Source organism: Cornus florida, unplaced genomic scaffold (assembly GCF_030987335.1).
Source record: "Cornus florida cultivar Cherokee Brave unplaced genomic scaffold, ASM3098733v1 CherokeeBrave_3.0.0_Hap2_Chr11, whole genome shotgun sequence".
Taxonomy (NCBI): Eukaryota; Viridiplantae; Streptophyta; class Magnoliopsida; order Cornales; family Cornaceae; genus Cornus; species Cornus florida.
Window position 1 is genome coordinate 4732391 of NW_026775581.1, and position 10668 is coordinate 4743058.

Sequence of the window (10668 nt, forward strand, 5' to 3'; positions counted from 1 at the left end):
CAGATCCGGCCCATGTCGTCCTGGGCCTCCTCAAACTCTAAAGAAAATCTACTGCTCTTCGTAACTCTATAATTCTCTATAATAATCTCTACTCTTTATATTTCAACAACTTTTTAGGTACCTCCAACTCTTCACAATTGTCTACACAAGTGTAGAAAACCATAGAACCAACTCTTAACATATGCCAAACAGATGCCACACAAATTCCTCCTGCCCAAGCGCAAACTCCCTTCAGCTTGAGATAACATGACAATAAGTTTAGAAAAACACAGCACAAGGGATTCTGCCAGAAAGAAAAATCTAGAGGAAGGAATTTTTGTCTATGGAATTGTTTGGCTTAGTGTGTCCCCAGGATAAAGTTGTAATTTGATGGGTGCAGACGTGCCAAGACAAGTCCAAGTTTGGCGCCAAGCTGACTTAGGCCAAGCAGTTTACAATCAAAAAAAAAAAAATTTAATTAACCCGGTCTCCGGGAAGACACGAACTTGAGGGCCCCTCAACAACTCGACTAATCCCTGAGAATTTGGAAGGGCGTTTCGCCATCCGGAGCAGGATAAATCACTGCAGGGATAATGGAGACTAGTCACAAAGAACACCCAACGGGAACTCGAAACCCAAACCTTAAACTTGCAAAGCACCAAAATCAAGCAAGTCAACCGCTGTTCCATATCTAAAGTGGATACAATCAAATATTCTTGAGTTCTAGATTGGCCTTATCTAATTAAGCAATTGTGGAGAGTAGAAATAACCCTCTCACATGTTCGTTCACTTTTAGATTGGCCTTACATAACTAGAGCAATTGTCGCGAACAACCTAATTTAAAGGGCTCATTTGGGGGCGTGAATCCTCTAAAGTGGATTCCCATGCAGTCCCCTGCAGTGAGCTCCTAAGTGGTCTATATTTGGTCACGTGCTTCTTCATATAATAGCTCTTGAGACCGTATTTGGCAATTACACCATCATTTATAAGTAACATTTTACCACCATTTATAAGTAACATCATATGAATCTAAAAAGTAACATTACCATTTGTAAAATTTAACTTAAAAAATTTAACTTAAAAAATATATAAATAATATATTGAATTGAGTTAAATTTATACGTGACTATTAATTTTTCAGCACTATGTGAATACCTTTTTGATGATAAGGTGGTGAGTGTGGTAATTAATATTAAACTTTACCAAAATTTTTCTTTTGATGGTGAAGGTGGAGTGTGACAATTAATATTAAACATTGCCAAAAAAAATTTAAAGATATTTAAATAATTTATACCTATGTGTATTTTTTTTAATATTTGAAAGGGACAAAAAAAAAAAATGTGACTCTTTTTATTATTTTTGGACAATAAGTGTTTTGTTTGTTGTCCAAAGTTAATTCAAGTGACTTTAATTTTGGTTTAAATTATTTAAATTAACATGTTAAAGTGTTTTTAAAATATTTTAATTTCAAATAATAACATAAATGATATGTTGAATTGAGTTACGTTTATATGTGACATTACTTAATTTGCATTATGTGCATACCTTATTTTAAGGGTGAAGATGGTTTTTACTTTATGAGGTATTTCCTGTCAATAACTTTTACTTTTTAAGTGGTGATGTTACCCTCTTACAAATGGTGATGTTACTTTTTAGACTCTTATGATGTTACTTATAAATGGTGGTGAAATGTTACTTATAAATAATAGTGTAATTACCAAACGCGATCTCAATGTCTTTTAAATGAAGAATGACATGGCCGAAAATAGACCACTTACAACACATTGCAGGGGACCACATGGGAATCTCACTTGACCCTGAAGTGAATTGAGTGTGGTAATAAGAGATGGGGAGGGAAAGAGAAGTGAGCAACAACATCTAACCTTCTCTTTGTTAACTTTCACAGCACTACAATGATTATCTTACAATTCCTTGTATGGGTATCTAGGGAAAAAAAAATCCTCTCCAATTATTCTCTCACTGAATTGATCAAATGAGGGGGTAAAAAAGTTGACTTGACAGTTGAGTTGAATTAAATTCATACTAATATTTACCAAGCTTCTAATATATACATACAACTTTCATATACAACATATCTATTATTTAATGAATTTGATTTTCACTTCATGGGCCCAGTTGATCAAAATTTGAACATCCACAAAAAAAAAAAAAACCAGATGCGTAACAGAAAAAGAATTATAGGAAAACGATGCAAATCAGAAGAAGAACAATTAAAAAAAAAAAAAAATTCTTATTTTGATCAAAAGGTAAATTTGTGAATCATTCTCTTTGATACGAACAATCCTTCAGCTTTTAATCAAATTTGGGATCGAAGAAGAACAAATGATATACTAGTTAGAGGGAACAATAAAATAATAAAGAAGACTTACGAGAGTTAGAACGATTTATTTTCTAATGCAAAAAAGAAGAAGTAAAAAAAAATATTTTAATTTCATTCAAAAAGTAAAGTTGAATGGTAAATAATATACTTTGTATAATATATTGTATAAAGTATAACGTATAGATTGGTATTCGTAAATATGGTAAAACAAAGTGTAGTTGAGTAAATTTCTTTCTTCATTTACTAACTTGGCGATGACAAGAATATGTTAAAAAAGTGGCGTTAATCACCACTGTTAGATGCTCACTAGACGACGTCCAACTAGAGATGATTTTTTTTCCCGGGTATGTAGGTATTAAAAAATTACGATGATTTGATCACCATTTAATTGATTAAAGAAGTCAATTAGTTCTTAATGGGGTGTAAGTTGGGCAGGCCCCAACCAGGGCGACCCCAACCCGACAGCAACTCGAATTTAGGTAAACTTGGGCAAAGACAGGCCCAACACCCATCAACCAGAGTCCAACTATCATTGGGTCCGCACCAGTTAACCTGTTGATCCGAGGCTTTTTTCTTTTTTTTGATCTTCCACATCTAATCGGGTTGGCCTACATTATATAGGGTACCCAATATTTACTTTTGAGTTTTGAAGTTATAATCCTCTTGAAAGATGTTACCGTTTATAGGATATTAACAAATAATACGACTCTCTCAATAACATGATTTAAGATCAAGTTCCAATAGTTCTGAACCAACCAACAAAGGCGATATCTAATTACATATTTTGCTTCTTTGTTCTTTGTTTTTTTAATTACAGTCACTAGGTTGAAGCATTTTTAATTATTAATAAATTGTTAAATAAAAAATAAAATGAATGGGATATAAACTCCGTGTGGATGCAAAGGAATGCAATTCTTACGACTATGGGACTTAAAATGGTTTTATTGTGTCGCTTGCTTCTATTTTTTTTATATTTTTTGGAGACTTATCTCACACAAGTGATCCTGAAGAAAAGAAATATATATATATATATATATATATATATATAAATTATTGAAAATTTCTTCATCCTCTTGGAAAAGGAAAGTGGAGTAATTGGCGATGAAAAGAAGAAAAATAACATTTTTGTATTGTTTTAGCGGAAGGGACAAACCAGTTATTATTTAAAAATAATAATAATAGTAACATATGATTTTCAATATTTTTCCTTCCACCAGTAATGATGTCTTCAAGGAATTGGCAGAACTCTTCTTCCCTCCTCTATTCTTTCCCTTTCCCTTCCTTCCATATTTTTAAAGGAAAGAAAGGATAAGTAAGTTGGTAATTATCAGTTTTGTTCCTTTTTTAGTTACAAGTGAATCACAGTTTTAGCCTTATCAGTCACAAAATAAAACAATCCCTTCCTTTATTTCCCCCCACTATCATTTTTAAACATGAATACTATATTTTTTTTCATAAATCATGATTCATAACTAATTTTTTCTTTTCTTTTCTTTTCTTTTCTCTCCTCTCCTATTATATCTCACGCACCCGCGCGCACAAATACCACACTGACGCTAGTGCAGCATCTCTATCCTCGAATTATTTTTAACATGACAATGCACAGGAGGAATATATATATATATATTGATATATCATATGCTCCTCAGATGTCCCTTCTGTTCCACAAAGCTCTATCAATTCCAATAAAGCTTCAGAAATTGGAACGATATTACGAAGCATGTGATAAACCTCATCATCGGAGCATTACAAACAGGAAACTAAATAGCAAGAAAATTTTCAAAATTATGCCACTTTGTTTTCCCTGTCCTCTCTCAAGGTGAATAATAATACAACATACAAGAGAACACTAATTTTGAAACCAGAAATGGCATTAAATATGAAAGCAAATCAAATGAACTACAGTACTATAATAAAGAAAACAAATTAGATAAACCCTAACCCTAGTTTTGCAAAGTTTGAATAAGCGAGCACAATGGGAAGAAACTAATATGATGCCACAAGAAAGAAAGGAAGAAAGGAAAATAAAAAAATAAAAAGTACTCCGTAGTTTCTAAAGGAAAACAAATCATCCCATCAAATGTTGTTGGTTAAAATGATTTTTGAATAATTTTTATTATAAGCCAGTGAAAGAAATGGCCCTTGTCTAATTCATTATAATCCAATGAGGACAACCTTCTTCTAACATCATTAAGAGTTAAGAGAGCACTGAAATTTGAGAGAGTTAATGCACTTACTGTAATTTTTTCAAAGGTGAGATCAGAAATCCAGGAAGCTTAATTAATGGTAGGTCCAAAAGACAATTAACCTCGAAGTGCGGCTTATAGGACAGGCTAGCAAAAGATGGCACTTGGAAGAAGAGAAGCAATCCATTGGTTAACTGCCAACAACCCAGTGGACTACAGGCTTCTGACTTCTTTTTCTTTCGTTGATAAATCTCTGATTCCAAAGAAGTTACTAATAGGATATAAAACTCTACAAAAGCTGATAAAAAAAACGCAATACAAGGGGTTGTGACACAGGAAAAAACCTAGAGGAAAGAATTTCTGTCCATGGAATCCTCAGCTTCTTCCCAGAAAAGGCAATCCAGATTTCAGGTACCAAGAAGTGAGTTTCTGAAAGAGAGGAGAGCAAGGTTATACATAATCCGCAAATGTGTCTACAAGCTACTTTGTTGGAAGGAACATGGAGAGTAACAATGCAGGTAATATTGAACAATCATGCCGCTAGCATTCTTGTTTAAGTTTATAAATTTGAACATTGTAGCACTTGCACATATGGGTATAGGAACTATAAAGTATATATAAGGTGTGTGTGGGTGAATGAGTGAGGGGAAGAAAGAGATATCTACACTTCACTGTAATTTTCCAAAGGTGAGCAATGCAATTTCAATACTTTTCAAGTGCAAAGTTTTCTCTTCTTTCTTTCTTTCTTTTTTTTTTTCATTTTTTTTATTTTAAATTTTGATCATTTTTTGTTAGTTTCTTGGGAAAGTAAAAAATCTCTTTAAGACTTACTAGAGCAACAAGTTAACAGCGAGACTCACCCATATTTATGAACATACCTGAGTAAGCTCTACAAAATTTCCCTCTGCAGTCATACAATCCAACAGAGAAGAAGATTCAACAAAAAACTTCATAGACGCCCGAGTCCAAATGAACAAGATATTTGCATGTGTGTTGTGCAATCTAAGATGCCTTTAGTTCATACTAGCAATCTAAGATGCATTTGTGACCAAACAGAACAACCGACAAGAGTTTCCTCCTCGGAGTTGCTGAGAAGTGCCATCAGCCTGACTTATTTAGTTATTTTCCTAGTTAATCAGGGTAAAATATAAGTCAATTTACTCATCAAGCATGGCCACAAATGCAGAAAGTTGCCTGTAAGGAAAGCTATAGGAACACTGACATACACCAGAATTTAGTCCCTTCACCATCCCAGGTCTTGAAAGCTTAAAATTACTATGCTGCCCCTGACCAGGTCCTTCCCAACCCAACCTCCCAGAAATTCATAAACCCAAATCACTGGAATCAGCCTTTCAATATCTCATTTAGGCACTGCATAAGCTTTTTATTTTAGCAGAATATACTGTGTCCTAATTATTTCCATGATCAACCTTACATTGAACTTCCGATATTATTCAAAAATGAACCACAACATTGAACTCTTTTCATTTATGAAATTCCCTTAGACTTTAAAACTGCATAAATCAACTGAAGCCATTAAAGCTTACCTTGCTAAAATTTTGTAGCATCAAATTTGATACTGCAAATCTGTGTGTGTGTATGAAAGGGAACCCATCTCTCCCTCTTTCCCCAATCTGTTATATATACGTAAATATCCATAAATATGCATCTGTATCATGGAAAGGAAAGCAAGCATTTCTGATAAAGGAGGTTCATAATAAACATTAAAAACCATAAAATGGAAGAATGAAAGCACCTTATAAAAGATCAAAAACAAATAATATATATCAAATTTGTTACCCAAATCCTATGTCATTGTTTTTTTGCCAAGCCACAATGAAAAAAAAAAAAATATATATATATATATAGAGAGAGAGAGAGGGAAGATAAGATAAAGCCTGTATCATTACTACAACGGTAAGTTATTGTGATTAAGTAATACACATAGGCTACATAGCTAGGTTGTAATTGTCAAAGGTTAGGTAATGGCCTTTATGAGTAGAGATAAGAATATGACATAAAGACAATCCTAAATTTCAGAAAGTAACTCCCTTCAAAAGCTATATTATATTATTGTGCATAACAAGAAAAATGTCCACTTTAAGAAAGCCATACTTTTTTTCGCAGTATTAAAAGCAACCTACATTTATATTCATTGCAACAAAACCAAAGGAGGAGGATTAATATATAACACACTTCAATACATTTCTATTCATTGGAACAGAATCAAAGTAGGATGGTTAATATATAACACACTCCAACTTTAGATATGCTTAAAATATAGTAGAACTTTATCTGAAGATTTGTAAATTTAGCTCAGTGATTTAAGAATGAACAACCTTAGATGATTCACTAAGTTCATTATTTAGTAACATACTGTGCATTCTATACTTCAATGCCTTTCTTTGCACCATATGCATTTGACTGGTTTCTTCATGTTTCTAGTCCAAGTTTATACTGTCCTGGTTCGTCCATGGAAGTCCAAAGGAGGACACCTAATTTTAGAGGAATATTACCTATGGTGTAGTCTTCATAGGGTATTACCCTCAATCCTATAAAAAAAACAATGGAAGGATCCGAATCTCATTCATCCTCTCACAATTTTCAAAATTATAACTTTTTCTCATCAAAACACATTTTCATAATTTCACAGCCATTTTATTTCACAAAAGCCACAATTGAATGAAAGACTATGGTAAGAGAGGGTCAGTAAAGTTAAGGACGATGAGTCAGGCAAGACCAAGCTTTCCAACTACTTTGCCAGTACTATGAAATTCCTGCATCTGGCCCCTACATCTCTATTAGCGTATTCCTTACCTATCACACACTTTTACTCGACCCTGTTTTTATGAAACCAAACTCATTTTTCAAAACAATGAACATGAGAAGGTCAAAAACTCTGATTTTTACAGATTTTTAAAAACAAATGGCCAAGGGACAAGTAGTTAATTTAGAACCATGAAATTTCCAGAGTGTAACGGCTCTAGGGGCATATCAGCGTAACGTAATGGAATTGCTTATCGAGGTCATGAAATTTCTCGACCTTAACCATCATGAGATTTGCTGACTTGGCCGATTCCCTTGAGACTTGGCCAAATCCATTACAACTCAGCTGAATCGCAAAGACTCAACCAATACAGCGAACTATGTTTAGAACCCACCCTAGGCAGATTTTGAGATGCTACTGGACAGGGCGTTAGATCTGTTTTCAAAACCCAAAAACCTTTTCTCTTTTTTTTTTTCCAGAAATCAAAGAAAACTTTCAGAAATTTTTTGAGGATAAAGACATTTGGGAATATCATTTTAGATTGTGGTAACCGTGACACGTCAAAGATGCTTTAGGGGTGCCTAATAGTCTAATACTTCCTCTAACATAATCAAATCCCAATTTCTTGAGCCTCAATAATGTAGACTTAACCTGAAGTTACTAACAAAATTGTCTTTTCAAAATTCATTTCCAAAAATTATTTAAAACCCCGCATTTTTTTTTTTTTTTTGATAAGTATTTAAAACCCCGCATTTTGCTAAAACATTGATTTCAAGGTGGCCTAACACACATAAATCCAGTGTTAGGGTGCTAACTCCATAGCAGGTAAATACCTTTTTAACAACGCAAGCATCTTAAAAGCAAAATAAAGAACACTTTGTCTGAAGTTAGCCTAATAAAGCTTAGCCATGCCATAATGAACCAATTTCCTTTCTTTGCCTTAACTTCTCATTCGACTAGTTGAAACTCTAGATGCATTTGTCGTCCTGACAACAAAACTTTGAGGCTAGAGGTGGGTCCACGTACATGATTGTACCACCAAACTGAAAGATCAATTTTTTGTTTATTTATTTATTTATTTTTCATAAGACAATGTAATGCAGAACATAATAAGTCTTCAATGATATGTTTGTGAAATTTCTCCAAGTGTTTACTCTGCGTGTGTATGTGTGTGTTGGTTATGAGTATATAGTTCAAAAGATAATCAAGTAAAAATGATGAATCTAACTTCCCAATGGTTTATCTGAGATGGGTTATCTGATTGTAAAAGAAATAAACAATTACTAATCAAAAGTATAACACATTCCTTCTATGTTTTATGGCTAATGTGTTTCACAAAGGCTTCAGAAATAGGATTTCACTTGCAAACACTCCATCAAAACAAGTAACTAGTTCAGACCAATTACTTAAAAATGTACTGTAATGGAGTAAAACTCAATCTCGTTGTGAACAGTTATTTGTTAAATATAGCAGAATTAAAAGAGATTATAACATAAACACAAACACACATACACATACACACACACACACACGAATAAAAAAAGAACAGTTTGAATTCTCAAATGTTGAATCAATAAAAAAATAGAGAGAACCAAGTACCTCTCACTTAGGGTTTCTGGGATCACAGAATCTCATCAGCGAAACATATTGCTAATAATGGGATGAGCTTTCTTTTCGCCTTTCCCAGTCTTTGGCACCTGGAAAAATGTTGAAAAAACCAAATACACCAAAAATACGATCAAACAGAAGAAAAGCAAAATCTATCTGGTTGTTCAAAAGCCAAATAAATATTGAGAACTGAGATTCAATGTCGGAATGAGTGGGATAAGAAGCAATATTTTGAATTCAACAACACTATATGCGCAAAAACTTAATTCACAAACAACATCAAAACTGGATATCGATTTCATCTCTATCAACAAGTCGAGGGAGGACACGCGTGTAGATAAGATATAAGCACCCTAATCGTATTTTCCTCCTCCTCTCTCCTACCCCAAACAAATTGGATCTGTTTGGTGTTCCAATTTAATAGAAGGCCATGGTCACTAACTGCTAATTTGGGTCCAAAATTGTTGTTGGGAGAAATAAAAAAAACTCATTTACAGTATATTATACATACATATTATATATATACATACATATTAGAGAGGGGAACAAAATACAGCATATTATACATATTTAAATATATATATTTACACGATAGTGTTCAATTTCATAAATTATATACTCACTTTTAATTATAACCTACGGCAATTAATTAATTAATTTTTATTTTCTTTATTTTAAGAAACTTAAAATTTTTTTACCCTATCACTACTGATTGTGCAACGAAAACTAAATAAAATTAATCAAAAGAGGTAAACAAAATGGCCATTAAATAAAGATTGCTTGAGAAGTATTGATTATAATCAAAACTCAAATTTTAAGATTGATCCATGTTTTATACTCAGCTTAATAAAATATTTTGAATTTGTTCAGCAATTAATTTAGAATTAGGAGACTGCTATTGGCTTCACAAAATTTTTAGAAAGGTGATGCAAAACAACTCTTAATATATTATTATATATCCATCTAAATTTTCTCAGTGTTTTTTTATTTTTTATTTTTTTGGCAAATTAAATGTTCAAAGTGTTGATCGATTAAAGTATGCCAAAATGTATGCCAAAATATATATATAATATAATTGCAAATCCTAAGTTTTTTCAAGGTCCTTAATTTATAGTATTCTAATGGAGAATTATGTTCTCTATTTATGTAAAATCATTTAGTATATAGAATTGATAAAGTGTGAAAAGAAACTAAAAATGATGACTTTTAATTTTAGATTAATTTTACTTCTAAGTGGATGCTTGCAAATTTAGCAAAAAGTAACCAAATTATTTTATTCTTATTTCTTTTAATAAATTGTCTAGTTATGTCATTTTTCTTTAACGATATTTAATGGTATGGAAAAAAATATAAGTTTCTTAAAATAAAGAAAATAAAAGTTAATTAACTAATTGCCGTAGGATTAGATCCTAAGGCTACAATTGAAAGTGAGTATATAATTTCTTGCTCCCAAGAGTAATTGAATACTACTGTATATTTATATATATATATATATATATATATAACTGAATGAGAGAGAGAAATTAAGCAATGGAGTTGCAGAGAACTTGTTAAAGTGTATGCATTGGAAGGTTTATTTGACCTTCTCTAAGAACCAATAAGGGATATGGTTTTTTTGGCTCACACGGCCGATGGAGTTTGCGGGCGTGCCAAAGTATGTAAATACTCAAAAAATTATTTGAACACCAAACTATTTCTTTTTAGTGGCTGACTTGAGGCGATTGTGTAAGAGAGAGAGAATAGAAAGAACTCTCAACTGGATTCTTTTTCTGCCTTGATGCAAAGAC

General features: G+C 32.5%; 1 long non-coding RNA gene across 3 annotated transcripts; it reads right to left on the bottom strand.

The window, feature by feature from the left end:
• Positions 1-4447: 4447 nt before the first annotated feature.
• On the bottom strand, positions 4448-9364 carry LOC132283349 (uncharacterized). 3 transcript variants are annotated; one of them, XR_009472013.1, is made up of 4 exons: positions 8873-9364; positions 6054-6140; positions 5385-5633; positions 4448-4935 (listed from the first exon to the last, which is right to left on the bottom strand). It is a non-coding gene; the product is annotated as an uncharacterized LOC132283349 (long non-coding RNA). The 3 variants fall into 3 exon arrangements; XR_009472012.1 differs by lacking the exon at positions 5385-5633 and having other exon boundaries at positions 6054-6175; positions 8873-9361; XR_009472011.1 differs by lacking the exon at positions 5385-5633 and having other exon boundaries at positions 8873-9354.
• Positions 9365-10668: the final 1304 nt, after the last annotated feature.